Source organism: Bufo bufo, chromosome 1 (assembly GCF_905171765.1).
Source record: "Bufo bufo chromosome 1, aBufBuf1.1, whole genome shotgun sequence".
Classification (NCBI taxonomy): domain Eukaryota; kingdom Metazoa; phylum Chordata; class Amphibia; order Anura; family Bufonidae; genus Bufo; species Bufo bufo.
Window position 1 is genome coordinate 840,029,321 of NC_053389.1, and position 14,989 is coordinate 840,044,309.

At 55.2% G+C, this 14,989-nt stretch overlaps 1 protein-coding gene and 1 long non-coding RNA gene across 4 annotated transcripts in view; one reads left to right on the top strand and one right to left on the bottom strand.

Annotated features, from left to right (window-relative positions):
- LOC120986703 (phospholipid scramblase 3-like) overlaps nucleotides 1–14,989 on the top strand; it is a 270,830-nt gene that overhangs the window by 16,435 nt on the left and 239,406 nt on the right. The gene's annotated exons all lie outside the window — the stretch shown is intronic.
- Nucleotides 1,622–13,141, bottom strand: LOC120986706. The gene is made up of 4 exons (XR_005775760.1): nucleotides 12,935–13,141; nucleotides 12,546–12,689; nucleotides 12,235–12,337; nucleotides 1,622–1,644 (listed from the first exon to the last, which is right to left on the bottom strand). It is a non-coding gene; the product is annotated as an uncharacterized LOC120986706 (long non-coding RNA).

Consider the following 14,989-nt stretch of genomic DNA (forward strand, 5'->3'; position numbering starts at 1 on the left):
CCATTTCTGACGCCTCGGAGGCTCCGGTCAGGAAATGAGAAGAAAATCCCCAATCACTAAAGGTTGGATGAGGCGCGCGCTCCGTGCAATATTCTAACAACGTTTTATGCAAATCTAATTCAGATATTTTATCCAAAGTTGATTCGCTCATCCTTAGAACTCTGCGGCTTTCCAATAGGCTTTGTGCCTCTGCTTGCTGTCATTGACTGGGAACATCACTTTCAGAGGCTGAAGACCAGTAAAGATGCAATAATTCTCATAGCTGAGGGTTTGTTACAATGTCCAGACTCACACATTGCGCTGATACATTGTATCTAACAGCTGAGGGGAGAGATATGTGGATACAATAATGTAGACTGGATACAAGTGTAGCAAACCCTCTGCTGCCAGTAGGATTAGGTCACATGGGTTTGTAGTCTCTGGGTGCAAGTAATCAATGTTTCCATTCACTGAGATAATCAGAGTAAGTACATTATCATCAGATTGTTGTATCAGAGTCCCTGTCCAACTCCTCTGTCCTCCCTCCAGACCCCTCTGTCCTCCTCCAGACTCCTCTGTCCTCCCTCCAGACCCCTCTGTCCTCCCTCCAGACCCCTCTGTCCTCCCTCCAGACCCCTGTGTCCTCCTCCAGACCCCTCTGTCCTCCTCCAGACCCCTCTGTCCTCCCTCCAGACCCCTCTGTCCTCCCTCCAGACCCCTCTGTCCTCCCCCAGACCCCTCTGTCCTCCCTCCAGACCCCATTGTCCTCCTCCAGACCCCTCTGTCCCCATCCAGACCCCTCTGTCCCCATCCAGACCCCTCTGTCCCCATCCAGACACCTCTGTCCCCATCCAGACACCTCTGTCCCCATCCAGACCCCTCTGTCCCCATCCAGACCCCTCCGTCCCCATCCAGACCCCTCCGTCCTCCTCCAGACCCCTCCGTCCTCCTCCAGACCCCTCCGTCCTCTTCCAGACCCCTCTGTCCTCCCTTCAGACCCCTCTGTCCTCCCTCCAGACCCCTCTGTCCTCCCTACAGACCCCTCTGTCCTCCCCCAGACCCATCTGTCCTCCCTCCAGACTCCTCTGTCCTCCCTCCAGACCCATCTGTCCTCCCTCCAGACTCCTCTGTCCTCCTCCAGACCCCTCCGTCCTCCCTCCAGACCCCTCTGTCCTCCCTCCAGACCCCTCTGTCCTCCCTCCAGACCCCTCTGTCCTCCCTTCAGACCCCTCTGTCCTCCCTCCAGACTCCTCTGTCCTCCTCCAGACCCCTCCGTCCTCCCTCCAGACCCCTCTGTCCTCCCTCCAGACCCCTCTGGCCTCCCTCCAGGCTCCTCTGTCTTCCTCAAGGCTCATCTGTCCTCCCTCCAGACCCCTCTGTCCTCCTCCAGACCCCTCTGTCCTCCCTCCAGACCCCTCCGTCCTCCCTCCAGACCCCTCTGTCCTCCCTCCAGACCCCTCTGTCCTCCCTCCAGACCCCTCTGTCCTCCCTTCAGACCCCTCTGTCCTCCCTCCAGACTCCTCTGTCCTCCTCCAGACCCCTCCGTCCTCCCTCCAGACCCCTCTGTCCTCCCTCCAGACCCCTCTGTCCTCCCTCCAGGCTCCTCTGTCTTCCTCAAGGCTCATCTGTCCTCCCTCCAGACCCCTCTGTCCTCTGTCCAGGCACCTCTGCCCTCCTCAAGGATCCTGTGTCTGCCTTATGGCTCTTCTGTCCTCCTCCAGGCCCCTCTGTCCTCCTCCAGGCTCCTCTAACCTCCCTTCAGGCTCCTCTAACCTCCCTTCAGGCACCTCTGTCCTCCTCCAGGCCCTCTGTCTCCCTCCAGGCTCCTCTGTCCTCCTCCAGGAACCTGTCCTCTTCCAGGCTCCTCTGACTTCCTCCAGGCCCTGTGTCCTCTCCAGACCCTCTTCTCCTCCAGGCTCCTCTGTCCTCCTCCAGGAACCTCTCTTCTCCCTCCAGGCTCCTCTGTCCTCCTCCAGGAACCTCTTTCTCTCATGCTCTCTGTCCTCCTCCAGGCACCTCTTCTCCCTCCAGGCACCTCTGTCCTCCCTCCAGGCACCTCTGCCTCCTCCCCTCTCTTCCCTCAGGCTCCTCTGTCCTCCTCCAGGAACCTCTCTTCTCCCTCCAGGCTCCTCTGTCCTCCTCAGGGCCTCTGTCCTCTCAGGTCTCTGTCCTCCCTCCAGGCACCTCTGTCCTCCTCCAGGAACCTCTCTTCTCCCTCCAGGCTCCTCTGTCCTCCTCCAGGAACCTCTCTTCTCCCTCCAGGCTCCTCTGTCCTCCTCCAGGAACCTCTCTTCTCCCTCCAGGCTCCTCTGTCCTCCTCCAGGAACCTCTTTCTCTTCCTCTGTCCTCCTCCAGAGCCTCTCTTCTCCCTCCATGCTCCTCTGTCCTCCTCCAGGAACCTCTCTTCTCCCTCCAGGCTCCTCTGTCCTCCTCCAGGCTCTCTCTTCTCCCTCCAGGCTCCTCTCTCCTTCCTCCAGGCTCCTCTGTCCTCCTCCAGGAACCTCTCTTCTCCCTCCAGGCTCCTCTGCCCTCCTCCAGGAACCTCTCTTCTCCCTCCAGGCTCCTCTGTCCTCCTCCAGGAACCTCTCTTCTCCTCCAGGCTCCTCTGTCCTCCTCCAGGAACCTCTCTTCTCCCTCCAGGCTCCTCTGTCCTCCCTCCAGGCTCCTCTCTCCTCCAGGAACCTCTCTTCTCCCTCCAGGCTCCTCTGTCCTCCTCCAGGAACCTCTCTTCTCCCTCCAGGCTCCTCTGTCCTCCCTCCAGGAACCTCTCTTCTCCCTCCAGGCTTCTCTGTCCTCCTCCAGGAACCTCTCTTCTCCTCCAGGCTCCTCTGTCCTCCTCCAGGAACCTCTCTTCTCCCTCCAGGCACATCTGTCCTACCTCAGGCACCTCTGTTCTCTTTCATGCTTCTCTGTCCTCCCTCCAGGCACCTCTGTCCTCCCTCCAGGCACCTCTGTCCTCCCTCCAGGCACCTCTGTCCTCCTCCAGCAACCTCTCTTCCCCCTTCAGGCGCCTCTGTCCTCCTCCAGCAACCTCTCTTCTCCCTCCAGGCTCCTCTGTCCTACCTCAGGCGCCTCTGTCCTCTTTCATGCTTCTCTGTCCTCCCTCCAGGCACCTCTGTCCTCCCTCCAGGCACCTCTGTCCTCCTCCAGGAACCTCTCTTCTCCTCCAGGCTCCTCTGTCCTCCTCCAGGAACCTCTCTTCTCCCTCCAGGCTCCTCTGTCCTCCTCCAGGAACCCCTCTTCTCCCTCCAGGCTCCTCTGTCCTCCTCCAGGAACCTCTCTTCTCCCTCCAGGCTCCTCTGTCCGCCTCCAGGAACCTCTCTTCTCCCTCCAGGCTCCTCTGTCCTCCTCCAGGAACCCCTCTTCTCCCTCCAGGCTCATCTGTCCTCCTCCAGGAACCTCTCTTCTCCCTCCAGGCTCCTCTGTCCTCCCTCCAGGCTCCTCTGTCCTCCTCCAGGAACCTCTCTTCTCCCTCCAGGCTCCTCTGTCCTCCTCCAGGAACCTCTCTTCTCCCTCCAGGCTCCTCTGTCCTCCCTCCCGGACCCTCTCTTCTCCCTCCAGGCTCCTCTGTCCTCCTCCAGGAACCTCTCTTCTCCCTCCAGGCTCCTCTGTCCTCCTTCCAGGCTCCTCTGTCCTCCCTCCAGGCTCCTCTGTCCTCCTCCAGGAACCTCTCTTCTCCCTCCAGGCTCCTCTGTCCTCCTCCAGGAACCTCTCTTCTCCCTCCAGGCTCCTCTGTCCTCCCTCCAGGAACCTCTCTTCTCCCTCCAGGCTCCTCTGTCCTCCTCCAGGAACCTCTCTTCTCCCTCCAGGCTCCTCTGTCCTCCTTCAGGAACCTCTCTTCTCCCTCCAGGCTCCTCTGTCCTCCTCCAGGAACCTCTCTTCTCCCTCCAGGCTCCTCTGTCCTCCTCCAGGAACCTCTCTTCTCCCTCCAGGCTCCTCTGTCCTCCTCCAGGAACCTCTCTTCTCCCTCCAGGCTCCTCTGTCCTCCTCCAGGAACCTCTCTTCTCCCTCCAGGCTCTTCTGTCCTCCTCCAGGAACCTCTCTTCTCCCTCCAGGCTCCTCTGTCCTCCTCCAGGAACCTCTCTTCTCCCTCCAGGCTCCTCTGTCCTCCTCCAGGAACCTCTCTTCTCCCTCCAGGCTCCTCTGTCCTCCTCCAGGAACCTCTCTTCTCCCTCCAGGCTCCTCTGTCCTCCTCCAGGAACCTCTCTTCTCCCTCCAGGCTCCTCTGTCCTCCTCCAGGAACCTCTCTTCTCCCTCCAGGCTCCTCTGTCCTCCTCCAGGAACCTCTCTTCTCCCTCCAGGCTCCTCTGTCCTCCTCCAGGAACCTCTCTTCTCCCTCCAGGCTCTTCTGTCCTCCTCCAGGAACCTCTCTTCTCCCTCCAGGCTCCTCTGTCCTCCTCCAGGAACCTCTCTTCTCCCTCCAGGCTCCTCTGTCCTCCTCCAGGAACCTCTCTTCTCCCTCCAGGCTCCTCTGTCCTCCTCCAGGAACCTCTCTTCTCCCTCCAGGCTCCTCTGTCCTCCTCCAGGAACCTCTCTTCTCCCTCCAGGCTCCTCTGTCCTCCTCCAGGAACCTCTCTTCTCCCTCCAGGCTCCTCTGTCCTCCTCCAGGAACCTCTCTTCTCCCTCCAGGCTCCTCTGTCCTCCTCCAGGAACCTCTCTTCTCCCTCCAGGCTCCTCTGTCCTCCTCCAGGAACCTCTCTTCTCCCTCCAGGCTTCTCTGTCCTCCTCCAGGCTCCTCTGTCCTCCTCCAGGAACCTCTTTTCCCTCCAGGCTTCTCTGTCCTACCCCAGGCGCCTCTGTCCTCTTTCATGCTTCTCTGTCCTCCCTCCAGGCACCTCTGTCCTCCCTCCAGATAATTCTGTTTTAATCCAGGAACCTCTGTCCTCCCTCCAGGCTCCTCTGTCCTCTACAGACCTTCACGCTGGGTAGGATACAAGATACAATAAACACACAGAAAACCACAAAACAAGCGTCTAGGCCAGAAGCTGCAGCACTCTTCCGGTGGTGAAAAAATCCGGTCTTTAATAAACCAGCATCTTGCTGCTGGTTTATTAAAGACCGGATTTTTTCACCACCGGAAGAGTGCTGCGGATTTCTTTATTTTATTTACGTTACGCTGGGACCCATGGCCAGGATCCCCATCTGCGAGCACCATTACCCTTTTTAATGGCCTTTTCTCCATGTGGGGAGTTGTAGTGCTGCTTATTATTCTATTAGGCCAGAAGCTGGGGATAGAGGTCACCTCCTGACAAATCCCTACCAGCTTATCACGACCGGCGTGCCGATCACATACGTGACGCAAAGGGAGGGAAAAGGAAGGCCCTGTCCAAGGGAGAGGGAAAGGTGGTGACCCCTAACTCACCTTGCGGCTGGCACCTGACTGCCCTGACGTCCCTAGACGGGTTCCTCACCCGTACGCCGATCGCGTGCCTAAACCCTGGCTTTCCCTAAGATGAGCCCTACGTAGTGAACGGGCCGGTGGGATCGCTAGTCCGCACCACTGACACTAAGAGGGAAACACCAGGGAGAGGACAGACAATACAGACAAACACATACACCCAGGTGGGCGACAACAGCGGACCACCAAGGCCCAACAGGGATACGGAGGGTAACGCTCTGGTACGACAACCAGGGATCTCAGCTACTCAGCTCCAGAAGGTCAGTATAGAAGTCCAGGCAGGAAGCTCTATATCTGGCAACCAGAGAAGTGGGAGAGGGGAATATAAGGAGGTTGGGAGTGCTGGACAAGGAACAGCTGAGGAGAAGGAGCTACGGATCCCTGAGTGAGACAAAAAGGGTTGCAAGGCAAACACAGAAAGCTACCATTAAGTAACAGCGCTATCTTTAGACATAGAGCGCACAGCCACCCGCTGCGACCTCCTGACCCCGGGTATAACGGAGTCAGATGTGGCTCTTGACACCCTCGTGACAGTACCCCCCTCTCTACGAGGGGCCTCCGGACACTCAGTACTAGGTCTCTCAGGATGGGAGGCATGAAAAACCCGAACTAGCCTGTCGGCGTTTACCTCAGACGCTGGGACCCACGTTCTTTCCTCGGGACCGTAACCCCTCCAAGGCACCAGATATTGAAGAGAGCGGCGGACCCGACGAGAATTAACCATTTTGGATATCTGAAATTCTAGATTACCATCCACAATAACAGGAGGGGGTGGCAGCGGTGATGGTTCTAGAGGTGGAACATACTTTTTGAGTAACGACTTATGGAAAACATTATGGATTTTAAGAGTTTGAGGTAACTCCAGGCGAAAAGCCACGGGGTTGATGATGGCTACAATTTGGTAAGGACCAATGAACCTAGGACCCAGTTTCCAAGAGGGAACCTTTAACTTAATATTCCTAGTAGACAACCACACATAGTCATTCACTCCTAGGTCCGGACCTGGCGACCGTCTCTTATCAGCCATGCATTTGTATTTACCTCCCATATTTTTCAAGTTAGCTTGCACCTTCTGCCATACCGATGAAAGAGATGACGAAAACCGTTCCTCTTCGGGAACCCCAGAAGACCCCCCCTCTTTGAAAGTACAGAATTGGGGATGAAAACCATATGCACCAAGAAATGGTGACTTGCCGGTGGATTCCTGACGACGATTATTTATGGCAAACTCGGCTAACGGTAAATATGATGACACAACTCTTGGTTTTCAGACACAAAACATCTTAGATATGTCTCAAGGTTTTGGTTGGTACGCTCAGTCTGTCCATTCGACTGAGGATGGAAAGCAGAGGAAAAGGACAAGTGTACCCCCAAACGAGAACAAAAAGCTTTCCAAAATTTAGAAATAAACTGGGTTCCCCGATCCAAAACAACATCGGAAGGGACCCCGTGAAGCTTCACGATTTCACTGATGAATACCTGAGCAAGAGTCTTAGCATTAGGTAGTGCGGGTAACGCAATGAAGTGTACCATTTTGCTAAACCTGTCCACTACTACCAAGATAACTGTTTTACCCGCAGACAAAGGTAAGTCAGTGATAAAATCCATTGACAGATGTGTCCACGGTCTATTGGGAATGACGAGTGGTAATAGAGACCCTGCAGGACGTGTATGTGAAACTTTTGCGCGCGCACAGGTAGAACAAGAAGACACAAAATCCAATACATCCTGACGCAACCTTGGCCACCAAAAACGACGAGACAATAGTTCCAAGGTTGCTTTACTACCCGGGTGCCCAGCAAGTGCCGAATTATGATGTTCCTTTAATAATTCGAAACGTAAGTTCAACGGTACCAACAATTTCTCTGAGGGGCAAGAGACCGGGGTGTCCCCCTGGGCCTCTAACACATTCTCCTCCAGAACAGAGTGTACCACAGAAACAACCACTCCTCTTTGAAGAATGGGCACCGGATCACTCACATTACCCCCTCCAGGGAAACAACGAGATAGTGCATCAGCCTTGGTGTTCTTTGCCCCAGGACGATAGGTAATCACAAAGTTAAACCTGGTAAAAAATAGCGACCACCTAGCCTGTCTAGGGGTGAGACGCTTAGCTGATTCGAGGTACAGAAGATTTTTGTGGTCCGTAATCACAGTGACGGGGTGGACTGCCCCCTCTAAAAAATGACGCCACTCCTCAAACGCAAGTTTAATAGCTAATAGTTCCCTATTGCCAATATCGTAGTTCTTCTCTGCTGCAGATAGTTTTTTAGAAAAGAAAGCACAAGGACGCCATTTGCCAGGAGACGGACCCTGAGACAATACAGCCCCCACTCCCACCTCTGACGCATCTACTTCAACAATAAAAGGCTGAGAGACATCAGGTTGGACTAGTACAGGTGCTGAGGTAAACTTCTCTTTTAGAGAGGAAAATGGCCTTTTGGCGGCGTCAGACCATTTAGAAAAATCAGTCCCCTTCCTAGTCATGTCAGTAAGGGGTTTGACAATCACTGAATAGTTTTTAATGAATTTTCTATAGAAATTTGCGAAGCCCAAGAACCGTTGTAGTGCTTTGAGGTTCTCAGGAAGATCCCAATCTAGAATTGCCTGGACCCTCCTAGGATCCATACGGAAACCTGAAGCAGATAATAAATAACCTAGGAACTGTATTTCCTGAACGGCGAAGACACACTTTTCAATTTTAGCATATAATTTATTCGTCCGTAGGACCTGCAGTACTTGTCTGACATGCACCTCATGTGTCTTCAGATCAGACAAGTAAATTAAGATATCATCTAGGTATATCACCACAAACCTGCCGATAAGATGACTAAAAATGTTGGAAGACAGCAGGGGCATTGGTCAGACCGAAAGGCATAACTAGATTTTCATAATGCCCCTCAGGGGTGTTAAAAGCTGTCTTACACTCATCCCCTTCCTTGATACGAATCAGATTGTAGGCCCCCCTAAGATCAAGTTTGGAGAACCACCGAGCACCCGCAATCTGATTAAACAGGTCAGGAATGAGAGGAAGAGGGTATGGGTCTCGGATGGTTATCCGGTTTAATTCGCGAAAATCTAGGCAAGGACGCAGGCCTCCATCTTTCTTTTGGAGGCGACTGAGCAATTGCTATTTAAGCAATTTTCTCTGCAATGCTCACTCCACTCCAATAACTCCCTGGCCTGCCAATCCACCACTGGATTGTGCGCTACCAACCAGGGAAGACCCAGCACTACCGGAGTGGGAAGCCCCTCCAGAACATAACATGAAAGCATCTCGTTATGGTGGTCCCCTACCCGAAGGTGTAAGTTATGGACAATGTGAGTGAGGTTTCTCTGAGACAGAGGAGCAGAATCAATAGCGAATATGGGAATGGGTCTCTGTAGCGTACAGAGAGACAAACCCATAGTGCGGGCAAAATGGGCATCTATCAAATTTACTCCTGCTCCACTGTCTAGAAAGAAAGAAATAGTCTCCATCTTATCAGCAAAAACAATGACCGCTGGCAACACAAATTGCGATGTTCGTATGGAGGAAACGTATACCCCCCTGCTGACATCCTCCGCACAGCCCGGGGTTAGTAGTTCCGACGGTCTTTTGTTTTTGAGTATGGAAGGACAGACATTAATGAAATTACCCCTCCCCCCACAGAAAAAACAAACCCCACGCCTACGGCGAGCCTCAGGAGGACGGACCTGACGAGTAGTTCCTCCTAGCTGCATAGGCTTGTCTAAGTCCGTACAGACTAACTGCTGCTTGGGAGGGGTTACCAATTGCTCAGGATCTTTCAATCTGTTTCTAAGACGTCTATCTATTCTGATAGAAAGGGACATAACCGCATCAAGGGAATAACCCAGAGCAGAACTGACTCCTGAGAGCCGGGTCGTTCCACTGGGTATCTGTAGCCCACCTACGGAATTCAGAGCAATACTCCTCTACCTGTAACGTTCTGGACCAACTACCAGAGAACGCAGCAACACAGCTCCAGAGGGTCAGAATAGATGTCCAGGCAGGAAGCTCTATATCTGGCAACCAGAGAAGTGTGAGAGGGGAATATAAGGAGGTTTGGGAGTGCTGGACAAGGAACAGCTGAGGAGAAGGAGCTACGGATCCCTGAGTGAGCCAAAAAGGTTGCAAAGCAAACCCAGAAAGCTATCATTAAGAAGCAGCGCGATCTTTAGACATAGAACGCGCAGCCACCCGCTGCGACTTCCTGACCCCGGGTATCAGGGCCGGCTCCAGGCTCATTTGGGCCCTTGGGCGATAAAGTCTCAGTGGGCCCCCTTATGGCATTTGGCACGACATACGAGGCAATGGAACTGCATTTATTATAGATGTTGTCGGATACAACAGACAGGGCATGTGCGCCAGTACAGAAAAAATACCCTCCTTATGTGAGCAAACACAAAAAATACCCCTATAATGTGCACCAATACAAAAACTAACATATGAAAGCGCTCACTAGTATTCGCTTTATAAGACGCACTCCGTCTTATAAAGCAAAAAATACAGCGCCATTTGCAAGGGGGGGGGGGGCGCTCACTAGTATTCGCTTTATAAGACGCACTCAGTCTTATCAAGCAAAAAATACAGCGTTATTGGCAAAGGGGGGGGCGCTCACTAGTATTCGCTTTATAAGACGCACTCCGTCTTATACAGCAAAAAATACAGCGACATTGGCAAAGGGGGGGGGGCTGGGCGCTCACTAGTATTTGCTTTATAAGATGCACTCCGTCTTATAAAGCAAAAAAATACAGCGCCATTTGCAAGGGGGGCCCTGTGGGTCCCCCTGGCTTAGGGGGACGTTTGCAACTGCGACAGCTGAGACCCCCTATAGCTATGTCAGTGCCCCCCCCCCCCCCCAGAAGCAGTGGGCCCCTGCACTTGCCCGGGTATTCCAGGTGCTGATGCCGGCAATGGCCACTGGGCACCCTTGAAATGCACTGGCATGCAGTTTTCAAATATGTGCGTAATTTGTGGGCAAAACTGCTATTCACCTGTGCAGCAATTAACAATCAGCTTGAAATCTTTGGTGATTTGCTGTAAAACTTTATATGGGCGCAGTTGCAGCCACATTATGGTGACCCCTCTGTGTGTCCGTGCCATAAAAAGGTCCAAACTGATTATTATTGCCGCACAGGGTTAATCCTGCAGCACCACAGTCATCACTATTGTAAGGTGCTGACCATGCATCAGGTTCCTATTCTCATTAGAACTAGAGAAGATGTTTTCTTGTGTAGGGTGGACCGTGGGAGGGCGTGAAGTAAACTGCTCTGATATTGCTTTACTCCTCCATCCTATAGACTAGGAATCATTCCTGCGGTAAGTAATCCCAACATATAGAATAGCAGAGCTGCCATGTCTGAACACAACCTAGCTTTTAGAGCCAATCACCAAAATCTGTGGAAGCTGTCTGCTACTGTAACTAGAGTGTAAGCTCCTATGCCCAGGAACCTTTCTCCTTTAGCTGGTGCTATGTAGCTTATTTTCATCAGTATGACTTTGACTATCGTTATCAATAAAATCATACAATTAAAAACCCTGTTTCGTTCAGGTATATAGCCCCCATAAACGTACCAAGTCTACAAGAACTGGTCTTTCTGTGACTACTAGTAACTTACTAGTTCACCTGAATTCTAAATATAAAACGAGATCCAGCAGCAGCATTCAGCTTTGTCTGCTTTCCTCTGGGCGCCAGGTTTCCAGCTCTGGGCTCGGCTATGAGTCCTGTCTTCTGCAGCTGCGCCGAGACGAGTCCTGCTGCTGGCTGGGGGCGAGCTTACAGTCAGACTCAGAGGATGAAACTGCCTGGAGTCAGAAGATCACGTGAGAGAGGGGCCGGGCGGCGGGCGCTGCGCAGCATGAATGAACCTGTATGCAAACATTTTAAAGGGGCCGCCGCCGCAGAGACGAGTGGGCCCCCTAACTTACAGTGGGCCCCGGCACTTGCCCGGGTTTGCCGGGTTCTGACGCCGGCCCTGCCGGGTATAATGGAGTCAGACGTGGCTCTTGACACCCTCGTGACACAGCTCTCCCTGGACTTCTGTGCCCATGTTCAGACCCTAAAGATGGGAATCAACGTGCCCCCGTGCCTAAGGCTGAAGATTCCCTAAAGTCCCTGAGATGGTGGAAAGGGGGAAAGAGGCAGCCTGCTTCCTCAGAACCTGGAGGAGGCAGGTGTCTCTCTAACAGCCTAGACAGAAAACAAAAAGGAAACCAAAACCAACTTATCGTGTAGCAGAGCAGAAACAGCAAATCCTCCTATCCTCAGAGCAAGATAGAAGCTATAACCCGCACAGGACACTGGGAAGGGGCGTAATTTAAACTCACAAAAACGACCCCACCCAGTGCACCTTAAGGGAGGTGGATATAGCTCAACTCCAAACTCAAAACAAACAATAAACTACACACGTGCTGCTAACCTGGCAGACCTCCGCACATAAACTGAGCAGGGCATGACAAGACCCCTCAGTCTTCCCTCCAGACCCCTCTGTCCTATCCAGACCCCTCTGTCCTCTCCAGACCCCACTGTCCTCCCTCCAGACCCCTCTGTCCCCCCTCCAGACCCCTCTGCCCCCCCCTCCAGACCTCTCTGTTCTCTCCAGACTCCTCTGTCCTCCCTCCAGACCCCTCTGTCCCCCTCCAGACCCCTCTGTCCTCCCTGTAGGCTCCTCTGTTCTCCTCCAGTCTCCTCTATCCTCCCTCAATGCCCCTCTGTCCCCCCTCCAGACCACTCTGTCCTCCTGCAGACTCCACTGTCCTCCCCCAGGCCCCTCTGTCCTCCCCTAGGCCCCTCTGTCCTGCATTCAGATACCTCTGTCCTCCCTCCAGGCACCTCTGTCCTGCCTTCAGATACCTCTGTCCTCATCCAGACCCCTTTGTCCTCCTTCCGGGCACCTCTGTCCTCCTCCAGGCTCCTCTGTCCTCCCTCCAGGCTCCTCTGTCCTCCTTCCAGGCGCCTGTGTTCTCCCTCTAGGCCCCTCTGTCCTCCCTCTAGGCCCCTCTGTCCTCCCTCCAGGCTCCTCTGTCCTCCCTCCAGGCTCCTCTGTCCTCCTTCCAGGCGCCTGTGTTCTCCCTCTAGGCCCCTCTGTCCTCCCTCCAGGCCCCTCTGTCCTCCTCCAGGAACCTCTGTCCTCCCTCCAGGCCCCTCTGTCCTCCTCCAGGAACCTCTGTCCTCCCTCCAGGCACCTCTGTCCTCCTCCAGGAACCTCTGTCCTCTTCCAGGCTCCTCTGACTTCCCTCCAGGCCCCTGTGTCCTCTGTCCAGGCACCTCTGTCCTCATCCAGACCCATCTGTCCTCCCTCCAGGCACCTCTTTCCTCCTCCAGTGTCCTTTGTTCTCCTTCACTGTCCTCTGTACTCCCTCCAGGCTCCTCTGTCTTCCCCCAGGCCCCTCTGTCCTCCTCCAGGCACCTCTGTCCTGCCTTCAGATACCTCTGTCCGCATCCAGACCCCTCTGTCCTCCTTCCGGGCAACCCTGTCCTCCTCCAGGCTCCTCTGTCCTCCTTCCAGGCCCCTGTGTTCTCCCTCCAGGCCCCTCTGTCCTCCTCCAGGAACCTCTGTCCTCCTCCAGGAACCTCTGTCCTCCCTCCAGGCCCCTCTGTCCTCCCTCCAGGCCCCTCTGTCCTCCCTCCAGGCACCTCTTTCCTCCTCCAGGCCCCTCTGTCCTCCATCCAGGCACCTCTGTCCTCATCCAGACCCCTCTGTCCTTCCTCCAGGCACCCCTGTCCTCCTCCAGGAAACTCTGTCCTCCTCCAGGAACTTCTGTCCTCCTCCAGGCTCCTCTGTTCTCCTCCAGAGTCCTCTGTCCTGCATTCAGATACCTCTGGTCTCATCCAGACCCCTCTGTCCTTCCTCCATGCACCTCTGTCCTTTTCCAGGCCCCTCTGTACTCCTCCAGACCCCTCTGTACTCCTCCAGACCCCTCTGTACTCCTCCAGAAGCCTCTGTACTCCTCTGGCCTCCCTCCAAGCTCCTCTGTTCTCCTCCAGTCTCCTCTGGCCTCCTCCGGGCCCCTCTGTCCTCCTCCAGGCCCCTCTGTCCTCCTCCAGGCCCTTCTGTCCTCCACCAGACCCCTCTGTACTCCTCCACACCCCTCTGGCCTCCCTCCAGTCTCCTCTGTCCTCCTCCAGGCTCCTCTGTTCTCCTCCAGTCTCCTCTGGCCTCCTCCGGGCCCCTCTGTCCTCCTCCAGACCCCTCTGTCCTCCTCCAGGCCTTTCTGTCCTCCACCAGACCCCTCTGTCCTCCTCTAGGCCCCTCTGTCCTCCTCCAGGCCCTTCTGTCCTCCTCCAGGCCCTTCTGTCCTCCACCAGACCCCTCTGGCCTCCCTCCAGTCTCCTCTGTCCTCCCTCCAGGCCCCTCTGTCCTCCTCCAGGCCCCTCTGTCCTCCTCCAGGCTCCTCTGTTCTCCTCCAGTCTCCTCTGGCCTCCTCCGGGCCCCTCTGTCCTCTTCCAGGCCCTTATGTCCTCCACCAGACCCCTCTGTACTCCTCCAGACTCCTCTGTCCTCCTCCAGGCCCCTCTGTCCTCCTCCAGGCTCCTCTGTTCTCCTCCAGTCTCCTCTGGCCTCCTCCGGGCCCCTCTGTCCTCTTCCAGGCCCTTATGTCCTCCACCAGACCCCTCTGTACTCCTCCAGACTCCTCTGTCCTCCTCCAGGCCCTTCTGTCCCCCACCAGACTCCTCTGTTCTCCTCCAGACCCTTCTGGCCTCCCTCCAGTCTCCTCTGTCCTTCCTCCAGGCCCCTCTGTCCTCCTCCAGGCCCCTCTGTCCTCCTCCAGGCCCCTCTGTCCTCCTCCAGGAACCTCTGTCTTCCTCCAGGCCCCTCTGTTCTCCTCCAGGCCCCTGTGTCCTCCTCCAGTCTCCTCTGTCCTCCTCTAGGCCCCTCTGTCCTCCTCCAGGCCCTTCTGTCCTCCTCCAGGCCCTTCTGTCCTCCACCAGACCCCTCTGGCCTCCCTCCAGTCTCCTCTGTCCTCCCTCCAGGCCCCTCTGTCCTCCTCCAGGCTCCTCTGTTCTCCTCCAGTCTCCTCTGGCCTCCTCCGGGCCCCTCTGTCCTCCTCCAGGCTCCTCTGTTCTCCTCCAGTATCCTCTATACTCCTCCAGACCCCTCTGACCTCCCTCCAGTCTCCTCTGTCCTCCCTCCAGGCCCCTCTGTCCTCCTCCAGGCTCCTCTGTTCTCCTCCAGTCTCCTCTGGCCTCCTCCGGGCCCCTCTGTCCTCTTCCAGGCCCTTATGTCCTCCACCAGACCCCTCTGTACTCCTCCAGACTCCTCTGTCCTCCTCCAGGCCCTTCTGTCCTCCACCAGACTCCTCTGTTCTCCTCCAGACCCTTCTGGCCTCCCTCCAGTCTCCTCTGTCCTTCCTCCAGGCCCCTCTGTCCTCCTCCAGGCCCCTCTGTCCTCCTCCAGGAACCTCTGTCTTCCTCCAGGCCCCTCTGTTCTCCTCCAGGCCCCTGTGTCCTCCTCCAGTCTCCTCTGTCCTCCTCCTGCAGTAATTCAGGGTTGTTATTGTGAAATCGCACAACTAATACTCAGCGCTTTTTCCTAGTGTATTGTAATGGTGATTTTACAATGAGTTCCTGCCAGATGACTGGAGCCTAGAGTATTCATATTATTCAA